Source organism: Vigna unguiculata, chromosome 7 (genome assembly GCF_004118075.2).
Source record: "Vigna unguiculata cultivar IT97K-499-35 chromosome 7, ASM411807v1, whole genome shotgun sequence".
In the NCBI taxonomy this organism is placed as follows: domain Eukaryota; kingdom Viridiplantae; phylum Streptophyta; class Magnoliopsida; order Fabales; family Fabaceae; genus Vigna; species Vigna unguiculata.
In genome coordinates this window covers 10,322,928-10,338,543 of record NC_040285.1, presented here as the reverse complement: position 1 = coordinate 10,338,543, position 15,616 = coordinate 10,322,928, and the positions used below count along the sequence as shown (strand labels likewise).

The following is a 15,616-nucleotide window of genomic DNA, read 5'->3' as shown; positions in this document are numbered from 1 at the left end:
TATTGTTTGACCAAATTAGATTGTGTATAACCACACAAAATTTTAGTTTTATCGGAGATTTAATTTTAGAGATTATAATAACCTCAGTTAATAAATATGTGTTAGGGAGGTTTTCAAAACCCCTTGTAAGTATGAAGGGTTATTTCAATAAACCCCCGCAAAGTTTCATTTTCCTCCTATTTTTTCACATATATATCCTCTTTCTCATTTTTTCGAATCTTAGAATTTTCCCTCTTCTTTCTTGTTTTGCTCGTATGTCGTAACAATTCTCTTTTGACATCTTCATTCAGTAAAAGAGGTTTCAGAACAAAATTCTCCCACGAGACCAATGCCACCAATTTGGGCCTGAACCATTCTTCCACCCAACGTTGATATCGAGGCCAGTCGTGTTCAAACCCCGACAATTGCTAATGACATCGCACAAGGCAACAAGCCTTTTGTTCCAATTTCATAGCCGCTTGCCATGGCGAAGAAACGGAGAGACTCTGACGACATGCCAAAGAATTCGATTTTGAGCACCAATAGACAAGCATCAACGATGATGGAACTGGTGGACGTCTTGTTGGTGGAGGTCATCAAGTTCGTGTCAAGGCATGCACATATGAAGTATGAGCTCATAGATTTACTTGGTTTAGGTATTTAAATATATTTTAAGTTCAATTTGAATAATTGAATGCCTCATTGATTTGATTCGGCTATGGTTTCGTACATTTTGATATTAAGTTTATTGGTTCTATTTTTGCTTGTGATTGTTTGTGTAAAGGGAGATACCTATGTGAGTTGTTTTCCTCTAGCTTAGTTTGTATTTTCGTGTCGTGTGGTGTTTGGATTTAGATTGCCCTTGATTCAGGCTCTTTCTTTTGTTTATCTAGCATCGACCTTCGCGATAATCAAATCCTAGTTTCAAGGATTGAATGATAATGTTTGTATCTCTTCCTTTTCTTTTATCTTTCAGAATCTAGGAATTTGATTCCCTACAATTATGAATTGTGATTGTTGATGCTAGATGAAGTTCTAATGATTCACATTTAAACTTACAAGAAAAAATGAGTTGACTTATTTTTGTTCAACAAACTAAAGGAAATCTTACTCCCATTGATTGTTGTTTGTAACAAAGTTTTTAGGTGTTGTGATAGTCTCTAATTTGTTTTAGTTACTCATTAGTCGGAATTATGTCATATTTTAAATTTTCTTATGGAATGATTGGAATTTATAGATGAAGATATATATTTCTCTATTTTGTAGAAATTCATGCATATAATGAAGGAGTTCCATGGGCTATAAATATTGGTTCAAATTTTCAAGCTTTACTTGGATATTCTAGACTTATGTAACTATTAGTAAGGTGTGATATTTCATCAATCTTTTCCTTGATTGCTCTTTAGATGGAATGACTTGATATATTCTTCAAGTCTTTAGATGTCTCTAGTTGAAATTCTTTGATTATTTCCTTTATTTTTTGCATCAACATGAGCTTGATTTGGAATCTTTACAATTTGATTTTCTCTCCAACGTTCAATATTTTCCTACTTAGGAAAACTTTGTGCAACATTCTAAAATAACTTGTATGAATTATAATAACTTTTAATTGTAATTTGTAACATCTCGTCCTGATATTACTAATTTAAATAAAATAAAATAAAAATTAAACACTACAACAATTTATAGTTTAGACCACACTAAAATAGACAACGACTAAATAAATGTAGCCTAAACATATAATAAACAACATTTTTATAAATGATGTATAAATATCATGAAAGTCCATGATTATATAATTGTTGCTTTAAACTATGTGGGCAAAACTAGTAAAAATGTGGTCTAAAAACATAGGTAAGGTATAAAATCAACATGTAAAATTGTTGTTTATTGTGAGAATTTTAAGCAACGATTTTAAAAATATTGTCATACTAAAAACTGTTATCTATTACCTATAGCTACACTCACCTATACCACGCCTAAAAAATTGTGGTCTAATCTTTAGACCACGGTTTTTATAATTTATATCATAATTTTATGTTGTTGTCTAAAGTGATTTTTGTTGTAGTGAAAATAATACCTCATTTAATATAATTATAATTCCAAAAAACGTGGGAAAGTTTATTTCATTGTAAAATAAACTTAGACCACAGGGAATTTAAAACTTTATTTCATTGTAAAATAAACTTAAATCCATACTTATAAAAATCCAAATACATTAATCAAGTCTAATAAGAGAAAAAGTTTACAATTTATTCAAAATCATAATAAAATCTCTGGTAAAACTTTTCTCCTAGACTAGTCCCACTTCGGCTCTACGCCTCACCAGATCCACATACAACATCATCTGCTCTCGTGAACCGCGTACACGATCATCGCCAAACACAAATATATATGGTGAGCTAACAATATATAAAACATATACAAATCACATATATAAAACAAACAAACATCAAAGGAACCCATCCTTTAATTCAAAACCACATGGCCACCGCCATGTTATCCATGCTCTACATCTTTAGATGAATACCTCAAGATGTCTTGCTGCCACAACTTGTAGAACACGTGCAAGAAACTAGCTACGAACCATACTCTGTAACGCTAGGTGGAGTTCCCAATATGAACATAGTTCGTAATTTCCCAAGACTACCAAACTCGTCACCCACATACTGAGGAGGGTAACTATCTAGACCCATCCGTACAAGGCACAACTCGCACACTCACACAGGCAACACTCGCCAACCCAAGCCACAACTCAAGAGTTCCTCGTGTTCATCCGTCATCCCAAGCCACAACTCAAGAAATGTCATTTTGAGCCACAACTTAAGGAATGCCACGTGCTTAACCCCTATCCTAAGCTACAACTCAAGGGATACGTTCCGAGCCACAACTCAAGGAACACTAGCAAGCCGACCTTTAAGTTATCATCAAAGCCTTGTAAACCACGCACATCAAAAGCAAACCGTCATTATGCATCTCCATTATCGCCTGGCGTTGCTCTTGAGCCACCAAGCAAAACTCGCTTCCAGGCCGCCTGACGCCAAATGCCTCTGATGCCACTAACTGCAGGTGTCGCTTGGCGGGACCAACTTCACCACCAGGCACCACGCGCTCCCAGAGACACTACAATTGTAGCTATCGCCTAGCGGATCATCCTCATCACTAGGCACCATACCAATAATGCGAATTCATTGGTTTTCAGCACCACAGAACAAACTATTTCTCTAATCTCGACATAAAAACATATTGTAACTTTCACCAAGTTCTAGATGTCATATCCTACAGTCTTGGTTTCCATGCTTCTTAACTTATTACTAATAGTTCCATTCCCATATGGTTTCCCCAACCCAAAGTACCAACCAATTGATTTGTTGGAAGATCACTCTTGTTAATGCACATTAATCCATTGTCCACTTCTTACCACTTACACTATCATTGACTCCAAAGGTTACCTCATTCTCCACTCAATTTCACTTAACATAACAATTACACCATAACCTATATCTACACCGCATTTTCAACTTAGATGAAACCACTTAACATTTCCAACTCTCAGAATTATATTTTGTTTTACTATCAACAAAACTCTAGTTTAGTTAACTTGTAATGTACTATCATAGCATCTAAACCTATTAAAACTAATTTATAAGTTATTACTTGACATTCTCATGTAGTCCTACCTCATGCAATATTTATCTTTTAAATTCCATAACTAGCATATCCAAATTCCCTTTCTAGTACTCCAAATGACAAGAGTAAACTCCCCAACCCGCACTGTACGCCAACCACATAGTGCCCACTACTCTAGTATAGCGCCTAGCGGAAATTTAGGTGCCGCCAGGTGGTTCATCTTGTCCTAGAGCCCAGAAAATTTCCCTTACATTTTCAAACGTTACTCATACCCAGATTTCCAGATTCTCCAAAATTTCAACTTAATAGATTGCACTCACGCGATTAAGTTCATAGTTCATTCATAAAGCTTTCAATACATGAAATTCTACTAACATTCTCTACTTAATTTGATCAACACCAAAACCCCAAATCTTAAATCCTAATATTCATATTTGACCAATTTCATTAAATTCCTTCGTATCCCACTGCAATTTCACCATAATCCCTTTTTCCCAGGCACCCATAATCAATTCCAACTTTATCCATCGATCAGAATCAATCTAAAACACCAAGAACATTCAAAATCGAGCCAACATGGCTCGCGTCACCTGGCGGATGTTCATCACTACCATGCAGATGATCCAGAAACCCAGAAACTTGGTTGAAAAGCACACGTCGCCTGGTGGCTCAGTTCGTGCCGCTAGGTGGTTCCTCTCAGGAACTAGAAATGCATAGAAAATGGTATGAGTCGCCTTGCGGCTTTGAAGCCCCGCCAGGCGGTTTCTGAAAAAATTCTAGAACACGAATTTCAAGTAAAGTAAGGGGAAGATCATACACAAACATGTTATAATTCATGCAGAGAACGTAGTCCGGCTCCTGATAATTCCTATAACTCTAGGATTATATTATCACTCATCATGATCAAGCATATTATTAAAATAATAATCAATTAAATAACACATAAATGACATACATAGGATTTGAACCTAAGTCTTCTCACACAACCAAATACTCTCAACCATTTGAGCTAATACTTTTTCACATCATACAAATTAACATTTAACGCCATAGAGACTTCCACTACCCACATTTATTAATTAATTATTTATTTTATTAATTAAATTTCACGGGTCTTACATCAATCATGATCAATTTAGTCATCAATCACCGAGAATATATATATATATATATATATATATATATATATATATATATATATATATATATATATATATATATATATATATATGAAAATTGATTGTTTCATTTGATAACATTATTTCTTTAGAGTATAATTATCAAGAGATAATTTTTAAATGTTGAAGCTCATTTTAATAATTTGATTTTCCAATAATCAGATAAAAATATTTATTTCAATTAAACTGAATATTCAACTAGTAATTATACGGAAAAATAACAGCTGTAAAAATTAAGTTGTATCAAGGGTGTCGAATATGGGTAGTCATGTAAGACTCGCGAAATTTAATTAATTAAATTAATAGTTAATTAATAAATGCGGGTAGTGGGAGCCTTTATGACATTAAATGTTGATTGTTATGATGTGAAATAGTACTAACTCACATGGTTGAGAGTACTTGGTTATTATGAGGGGACTTGGGTTCAAGTCCTATGTATGTTGTTTATGTGTTATTTAATTGATTATTATTTTAATAATATGTTTGATCATGATGAGTGATAATATAATCATAGAATTATAGAAATTATCACGAAACATGAATTGGTTGAATGGTTTGGAAAAACAAATGAGTGTGCATTATTTCTGTTTGCCAAAAATCTCGAGTTTTTGGATTTCTGGAAAAAACATCCAAGCGACACATGCAATTTTCCCTATTTTCTGGATTTTTGCCAGAAACCGCTTGGCGGCATAAACGATTCGCCAAGTGATACACCCAGTTCAACCCAAATTTTTGGGCTTTTGGATGAACTGCCTGGCAGTGATGAACAACCGCTAGGCGACACGGGTAATTTTGGCTCGATTCTTAGGTTTTTTATGTTTTGGGCTGGTTTTGATCGGAGAAGTAGGACCTTTATGCTCGGGTTAATGATTAGATGTCGTTAACTATTGAAATACACTGTGACAAGAGTCATTTGGAGAGGATTGGATGAAAAATGCTCTAGGGTTGGAAATTTGGGGGTTTGAGGGTCTAAGATTAACTATTGTTTAATTACATTATAAAATGTTACTGGATATAGTTTAAGTGAAGCAATTGTACACTATAATCATGGGAATTGTAGAATTGCTGAAATAGACTAAACAAAGAATTTGGGAAAAATGGGAGGGTCTTTACAGGTGTTGGAAAATTCTGGGAATTTCCCATAATGCTATGGCGGTATTGATTAAGCCGTCAGGCGCCATCGCAAAGACAGTGTTTGGCGTGGCTGTGAGGAGTGATGATGGGTTCAAGATTCTTGTGAATCAGGTTATTGCTAACTTTGGATTTGAGAGGATTAGTTGGACAGAGGTCTTTGTGGATGATATGTATAAATTAGTAGTATGAATTTATGTGATGATTAATGGAAAAAGGGAATACCACGACAGTGCATTAGAGGTTACATTTTAATTAGGGAATAACTGGACCGGGCATAATACAATATATGAATGGAAATTTTCTCCATAGAGTTGGCTAAGTGGACATGAAGTATAATTATAGGCTTGGGTGTGACAAACTTGTTATTAGTAATTTTTTGGAGAGTGAGGAAATATAGGGGAATATGTTGGAATGCAGGTAGTATGATTTGGTGATGACACACTGTACATAAGAAAAGTTGAACTCATGCAAGTCTTTTATTAATGCAATTGTATTAGTGAATCTGAAAAGAGGAATGGGAACATTGATGAGAAGCCAAATCTGTGAGAAATAGTGCAACTAACTTAGTAGATATTGCTACATGGTGGATGCCTTGATTGGTATGGGGTGAAATCTGCTTTGGGTGCTTAAGAAAAAATCACTACTGCGCAAGTACTGGTGTAGTGTATAGCAGTAGTGTTTGACCGCTAGGCGATAGCTACAAAACCAATGGGGTACTAGAGCGTGTGGTGCCTGGATGTTGGTGCATGGATGTAAGCGTTGTCCCGCCAAGCGATACCTGTAGAAATAGTAGCATTAGAGGCGCTTGGCGCTTGGCGGCACGTGTCCCCCGCCAAGAGGTCTGGAAGCGTATTTCGCTTGGCAGCATGTGTGTTCGTATTTTTTTATTTTCATAGAAATTTAAGTTAAGATCAATAAAAAAATATATAATTAATTTTTAAAATAGTTATAAAATGTAAAATTAGAAAATTAAACTATGTATACAAAAGAAGTTTTTAAAATAACGGTTTAAGAGAAAAGAAATATTTAGAATAACGGTTAAAATTAAATTGTTTATAAAAGAATTAATTTTTAAAATAATGAAGGAAAATTTCTACGAAATATTGTTCTAAGAAGGTTCCAAAAAAGAGAAACCATTTCGCTAGAAGGAGGGTTTGAACCTCCGACCTTGTGGTTAACAGCCACACGCTCTAACCAACTGAGCTATTCCAACCTTCATATGTACATAAAAATAATTTTTAAAATAACAGTTTAAGATAAAGAAGTTTTAGAATAACATTACACTCAAATAACGTTAAAATAACGGTTTAATTAAACTTTAAAATAATAAAGGGTAAAACTCAAATAACAAAATGTGGACACATAGAGAATTCTCCTTATATATTGTTATAGATTTTTATTTTTTATAGTTTTATTTTATTATTATTATTATTATTTATATTATTGTTATTTATATTATTATTATTTATATTATTATTATTATTATTTTGATTATTATTATTAATCTCATTTTATTTTATTTTATAATTATTTTTATTAGTATTATTATTTTACTATTGTTCTTTTATTATTATTATTGTTATCATTGTTTTTGTTTTATTGATGATTTTATTTTCATTATTATTTCTTTATTTTATAATTATTATTTTATTATTATTATTTTATTTTATTAATACTACTGCTTTATCATTACTATTTAATTTAATTTTATTATTATTTTCATTATTTTTAAAATTTCATTTTATTATTAATATTATAATTATTACTATTATTTATAATATTATTTTTATTATTATTATTATTATTATTATTATTATTATTTTATTTTAATTTATAAATATCTTTATTATTATTATTATTTATTTATTTTATTTTATTATTATTTTATTATTATCATTGTTTTATTTTATTTATGATTTTATTATCATTATTATTTATTATTATTGCTTTATTTATTTATTATTATTATTATTATTATTATTTTATTATTTTATTATAATTATTTTATCTTATTATTTTATCTTATTAGTATTATTGTTTCATTTTATTTTATTATTATTTTCATTATTTTTATTTTTATTTTTATTGTCATTAAACACAACCATATTATTATTATTATTGTTATTGTTGTTGTTTTTTTATGATTATCATTGTTACTATTTTATTGCATGTGCGATATTTTGGGATAATGATTTGTGTTTTTCCTTCTTTGTATATCGTTTGGTTGTCCAAGATTGTATGTTGGGTATAACACTTTGTTTTGATAGTTTTATGTGAATTTATTATGATTCTCCAGGATGTATAAAAGCAAGAATATGGTTGTGTTTGATGTTTGACCATGAGATATTGTGTAGCTGAGTTCAACTTAATTATATGAAAGTATATTTACTTGTCACGAATGCTTGTTTTGCGTGTACTGAGTGTCTTGTGTAAATAGGTTCATTGGAACCTATTCTAGAGTGTCAAATACCAGTAAATTACCAATTACTGGTGTGACATTTGGCGAAACGGTGTAAACCGCCAAGAGATAGGCCACAAAGTGAACTCTCGAGTAAAACCCGAGAGTTGGCGCTTGGCAACGGAAGTAGTCCCATTAGGCGGTGTGTTGTAGAACTAAGCTTGGACCAAAATCCAGCGGGTTACCGCCCGGCAGCGCCAAGTGTTCTGCCAAGTGGTCTAGAACGCGAGTTAACCTAGCGACGTGGATGTTGTGCTAGGCAGTTTTGGATGCAATGATGGATTACGCGAGGGATTCTACATAGCTTTGGATGGAGGTCTTGATGCGATGCTTTGTTGGGGGCCCAGTTACGAGTGTAACTTGTATTGGGGTAACACGTGGCCACTCGAGGTTGTAGCCTGGTGGTTTTGGAAGTCTAGTAGAGTGTGCGAGATCGTGGCTTGTATGGATGGGTTTCGAAAGATTGCCCTCCTCAGTGTTATTGCTTGGATGGTGTAGGTGGTTATGGTGAGGCATAGAGCTGGAGCTTGGGCTATCGTGGGGGATTTTTTTTCTATGGAGTTTTATTGCTTGGATGGATTTTAAAGACTTTGTAATGCTTTTATTATTGAACTTGGTTTTTCCCATTTCATAATTATAATGTTGAGGATTTTGAGCTTTTGACGTTGTAATAGTTTTAAATTTTCCCGTGTTTTTGGGAAAGGTAGTATAATAAATGATGTTGATTTATCATTTCTCTTTTATTTTATTGAAAACTCATAATATCCGAGCGGGATGTTACAAGTCATCTAATGCTTTTATGTATCTAATGTTTTCACTCATCTAGTCAATATGACTCATTTGGTCAACATGACTTTTGTCATAAGCTTTGACTCGTCTGGTGGAGTTCTCTTTGTTTTGACTGATTTGTTGAACTCTTTTGACTTAGCTCGTCTATTCTTCACTTCTAGACTTGTTTCATCCAATCTTTATATTTTATCGTGTCTCTGTTAATTATGCTTTTGAGAAAGCTTGCTTTAAACTCATGAGCACACACTATAGTGTTAACATACTCACAATTTATATTTGGTAGATCAATTGACAATGTCTAGTCAATTTTTCATCTGATGGTTACTTGGTATAGTCTATTAGTGTCTTCATCTCATCTAACCAATTTCTTTATGATGTTTTTGTTACCATCAAAATACGTCATTCAAAAAGGGTGCATCTAATCTTCAATAGAGAGAAGATTATATCAATACTTTCTATATGAAGTGCTCTTTGATATCTATATGCGACAAAAAAAAGATAAAGAAATTCAAAAGATGATATCTATCTCGTAACCAAAGAATCTCAAAGAAGAAATTCTAAGGATTATCTTGAAAATTTTATTAGTAATTTCCTTTTAAAGTGTTGATCTCGAAAATGATCATTCATTATATTACCAAATGAAATTTCTCTATGTTATAATGGTCATCTTCATTTAAGATTGAAGAAAGACTTAACTGAGAGAAGATAGAGAAACGAAAGAAAGAAAAGAAACCAACAAGAAAAGAAGGAAAAAAAAATCTAAAGCTCAGATAAGAATATTTCTTAATAGTCAAAGAAAAAGATGTTGATACAAAGAAGTTTTTAAACAACAAAATAATTTAGAAGTAAAAAGTCTCCAAAAGTCATATTCCCAACATGCTTATAAAATGAAAATCAAGCTGAGTTGTAAAATAGAGATTGAAAAAGATGATAAGAAAAGGAAGTACAAAGTAAGATTATGTAGAAGAGAGATTCAAAAGAGAAAATGGTTCAAAGGACTAAGTCAAATAGAAAAAATCTAGTTAGTGAAAATAGTGGGTGTGTGGTTAACCATTGTAAAAATTTTTACATTGTGAAGCTTATCCAGTGACTTTAAATTATGCAGTCTTACTTTGAGTGTCTCTTTATTCCACTGACAAACTTTAATATCATAGGGGAGATTTAGATGGATACATGAAAAGGTTAAACATGTTATAGCTAGAGAGGTTATATAGGTTTCACCTAAAGAGGTTGATACTTGGGATACTTGGAGAGGGTGATACTCATAACCTGGAGAGGTTTATGTACTCATTATAATAATACTTTATTTTATTAATGGAACCTCTTAAGTAGCGTTCTTAAGAGAGAACTAGACATATCTTGTAGGTTTGGGTGAACTAGTATAAATTATGTGTATTTGTTCATCATATCATATTACTTCATCTCGTCAAATCTATCTTTGCAAAAGGAAATGTTTACATACTCAATTCAATCCTCTATCACCCTTCCCCCTTTCTAAACCTTAATTGTATTATTAAGTGGTATTAGAGCCTACCTTTGCATCAGTTTGAGGACAAATCCGTGTAGACCAAATGGAGAAACAAGGACAAGATATAATCCGTGTAGACCATAAAAAGTATAATCTGTGGAAGCTAAGGATGATGTAATATTTTTACTCTATCAATATAGAATTACAGAAAATTATTAATTATGGCATTCCTACATCATTTAATGACAAAAAAGAGTTGTTCTCAGGCAAAACATGTGATGAAAGCGAGAAATATTGGTTTTGAATTAATGTTAAAGCTAAAAACATCCTACCATGTGGCTTATCAGATGAAGAAAACAATAAGGTTTATGCCATTGTCTACCAAAGAAATATAGGAAAAACTTACTCTTACCAATAAAGGAGCAAAGGACGATGTTGGTCCTTCAAAATTCAAATTAAAAAGTTCATTTCAATCTCATGGCATATGCTACTAGTTCTGCATCGGATGACAATAATGAAGAAGAGGTAGATTTTTTTGACTTGCATTTTGTTTGTCCTGCATATCGTGAAGCCATTTCTAATTATGCTAGGATTATAGAGGCATATAAAGCCTTAAAAATAATTTTAAAAGTGTGAGTAAAGATCTGAAAAAAATTGAATAAGAACAATTTTTTTCTGATGAAATTTAAAATGAGAATGCAAGACTTTTACTAGAGAACACGATTCTATGTAAGTTAAATAAGGATATGATTCAAAACATTGAAAAATAGAACATAGAATGTGAAAAGCTAAATAAAGAATTGCCTTTTTGTTGAAGAAAGTATTGGAAGAAACTCATGGAGACAAAAGACAACAATAATACAACTGATTTGATTTCTGAAAATTCCACTCCAAGAAAACAATTATCAAAAACAAATATGAATGAAAAGTCTTTAAATTTATCAAAACCTCAAATAAGTCTTTTTACAAAATAAATATAGGTGTTGAAACAGACTACTATTATATCACTAGGATAATAGTTGTAATGTCCTAGCCAAAAATTACTTATTTAAAATTAAAATAATAGAAATACTAATAACAACATTTATTAATAAAATTACTTTCCCAAAAGGGGGAGAAAAATTTAAAATTTAGTTTATACGCACCAAAAGATCAAATTCGTAAATACGTTCACACTACAAATATAACATAAGTCATAGTAATTGATTATAGAAATAGTCCATAAATCAAAATCCGTAAAGATAATTCCATATAAATTCTTCCATGGCTAGCCTCACTCCGTCTCTAAGTGTCCATATGCTCACCTGCATCAACATCTGCTCCCATATAGCAAGTTATATGATCATCCCTAAACACACACAGATAGGATGAGCTCAAATAAAAGGAAAATAATATAAATTAAGAATACAATTTCAAACCCATGGCCCTTGTTAGAACCCCAATCCTTAATCCTCGACTTCCAAATCTTCCGCTGGAAGCCTCTTGATTCTACACTCTTTGATGATTACATTGATCGATCTTTACTGCCACGAGTGTCTACTCGCCTCTCCGACTACAAGCCACCACCTATAGTCCATACGCGTGAATAATCTTGTCATGGGCACAATCCGCAACACCAAGTGGAATTCCCCAATACGAACCACGGTTCATATTTGTCCCAAGACTAAAAAACTCGTCGGATAACACTGAGGAGGACAATCTTCGGAACCCATTTGTACGAGCCACGATCTCGCACACTCCACTAGGCTTCCAAAACTACCAGGCTACAACCTTGAGTGGCCACGTGTTACCCGAATACAAGTTGCACTCGTAACTGGGCCCACAACAAGGAATTGCATCAAGACCTCCATCCAAAGTTGTTTAGAATCCCTCGCATAATCCATCACTACATCCGAAATCGCCTGGCGCCACACACCACGTTGTTAGGCACACTCACGCTCCAAGCCGCCTAGCGGCCACCTAGTGGTGAACTCCTACTGCCAGGCGCTACGCGCCTTCTAGAGTCTTTGCCAGATTACTTTCACCTAGCGGGACCACCCCGTCCGCCAGGCGCCACGCGAGTCCAGTGGCCACTGCCACTGTCTTGGTTCACTATCGCCTGGCGGCTCATCCTGCATCGTGAGGCGCCATACCAATAATGCTAGTGTTACTAGTTTTGGCAGGTTCTAATAAACCCTAATCACGCCACACACAATTCATATCACACTTACCATTATCCAGTCATAACCCGATGACTGAATCACACAACAACATATTCATGATTTTTGTAAGACCCAAAAAATTTAAATAACTAAATAAAAATTTATTTAATAAATGCGGGTAGTGGGAGCCATTATGACATTTAATACTAGCTTTTATGATGTGGAGTATTAGCTTAAGTGGTTGAGAGTGCTTTATTATTATCAAAGGACTTGATTTCGAGTCTTGTGTATGCCCATTATGTGTTATTTTATTGTCTAATATTTTTATAATAATATGCTTAATCATGATGAGTGATAATATAATCCTAAATTTATAAAGATTATCACGAAAGATGAATTGGTTGAATTGATTATGCATTGTCTTGATAATTGGATGGTTGTGTGTTCAAACCTTTATAGACACAAAAACCCTAGGAGCAAATGAAGAGGCTAGGTTTAATTGAATGATCATGGAACATTGCATCAATATATTTTTTTAATAATTTTTATCATAAATAAATTCATGCATGAAATTGAGTTGAAAGAAATAAAGTGATATCTTTTTATAAAATTAAATTTTATTCAATGTGTAATAATAATTAAGACAATTAAATTAGTTTAAGTTATAAAAAAATCAATTAAAAAGTGTAGAACGTAATTAACCAAACTAAAGAAAATAAAAATAATTTAGTTATACTTGAACTATTTTTTTCAATAACAAACTACTTTCTGTAGTTTAATTCGATTGTTATATAATTTAATTAAGTTCAACTCGTTTAAACACTCTTACATTTAAGTCCTAAAAGATATCTTGATAAAAGGGTTTATTAACTAAAATCATTTCGAAAATACATTTTCTTGTTTCTTTCTTCCATAAGTTTTCTCTATTCTTTAAGATAAATGATAATTTTTTTTCTAAAAACATATAAACTGTTGATAATTTAGTCCTTAAAAAACAAAAGTTATAATTTGATATAAATATTGTAAGAAATGTGAATTAATTCTTCAATTTACGGCGGCTTAAATATTACACTGGCCTTCAGAAAAATACAACTTATTGTGAAAGTTGGTTCTTCTGTATTGACAAAATGATGTTACTAAATTGAATACTAGAACATAATTATCATACTTTTTGTACAAGGACTAAATAAAAGAAAATAATTCTTTCAAGGATATTGTGTTACTTATTTACACGTTTAAGAACTTAAAATTGGTCATTTACCTCTTTTGTTTTTTCAAAACAACTATACTCTTCAATCTATTCCTCTCATTTATTTTTCTCTTTTCTATCAAAATTCATCCTTTACGTATTCATACCATTTACAAATAAATAAATAAATATATAAAAAAGGTATTACTCACTTATTTTTTTTTTTTCTATAAAAAGTCATCGCTCACTTCTTCAAACCATTTATAAACATATATATAAAAGTAGAGTTAAATATGTTTTTGGTCCCTCAAGTTTCAATGAATTTTGGAATTAGTCCCTCATCAAAACTTTATACCAATTTAGTCCTTCATCTTTCAAAATGCGTGAATTTAGTCCTTTTAACCAAAGTTTGTTAAGTTTGTCTGACATTTCAAGCACATTTCATTATAGTATTTAAGTTAATATTGAAGAAAAAATGTGTCAAACAGTGTAAATAATTTAAATACTATCATGAAATGGGCTTGAAACATCAGATAAACTTAACAAAATTTGGTTAAAATGACTAAATTCACGCATTTTGAATTGGTTTGGGGTATTTTTTTTTTTCATGTGATACCCGATAATTATTATTTTATATTTTTATGTGTTTGGTTGTGAAAAGGGCTAAACTCTTTAACATATACAAAGTTTGAGGTTTGTGTGAGACAAATGCAAAGGCATTTTTATGTCTCTATAAATGATAAACTGTTGTAGCCTTGAAAGAGTTTGGCAATTGCCATTTAACCGACAGTGACATTCCATATGGCGGCTTCCAACCCATCTAAGCAAAATTAATTCCTCTTTGGTCAAAGGGACTATAAGCTCATTACCACTTGCTACTTCTCACCACATTCTTTAAGGATTTATAATATCAATTTTTAAGGTAAAAGATTAGACTTACTTATTTACCCTAAATTTATCTTAAGTCTCAATATAGTATATAAAGGAATTTAGGTTTAATTAGTATATTTAGATTTTTTATTTCTTTTCATATTTATATATATACATTAATTTAATTGAGTTTTTATTTTTCTAAAAAAAATTTAATGTTGCATATTTTACTAAATTGACCATAATAGAATTTGAATTTAAAATCTAAATTATGATTTATTTTTTGACACTTAATATTTTTCAAGTAGAAATTACCCATATGACATTTTAAATAATGTTAATGTTATCAAAATGGAATTACATTAAGTCTTTTTTACACAAATAAAAATTCAATTTAAATTACTTTTTCTTAAATAAAAATTACTAAAGCGAATTAATAGAAACAAAATTAGAAATTAAGCCAAAGAATTTATTGAAGAAGATCCTCTCATTCTTTGCCACCCGTTTGCAACTTATTTTTTTCTTGCTTCTCATTGTAGCTACCTCTACATTCTACCTATATCTAGTTCCTCAAATTCCCCATATCTCTGGATACTTACAAGAAAAATTCCATTAATCAATCTTTTCGTGCTCTTCTTTACTTTAATTAATGGATACTTTATCACCACTTGTCCTCTATATTGATGAGCCATTTTAATAAGACAAGAAAATTTGAACCAAGCCTAGCTCCAATTCATTGAATATTTATCACTTTATATTATGCAATTAATCGTCTACCAT

At 31.7% G+C, this 15,616-nt stretch overlaps 1 non-coding gene across 1 annotated transcript; it reads right to left on the bottom strand.

Annotated features, from left to right (window-relative positions):
• Positions 1-7,060: 7,060 nt before the first annotated feature.
• On the bottom strand, positions 7,061-7,134 carry TRNAN-GUU. The gene has a single exon. It is a non-coding gene; the product is annotated as a tRNA-Asn (tRNA).
• Positions 7,135-15,616: the final 8,482 nt, after the last annotated feature.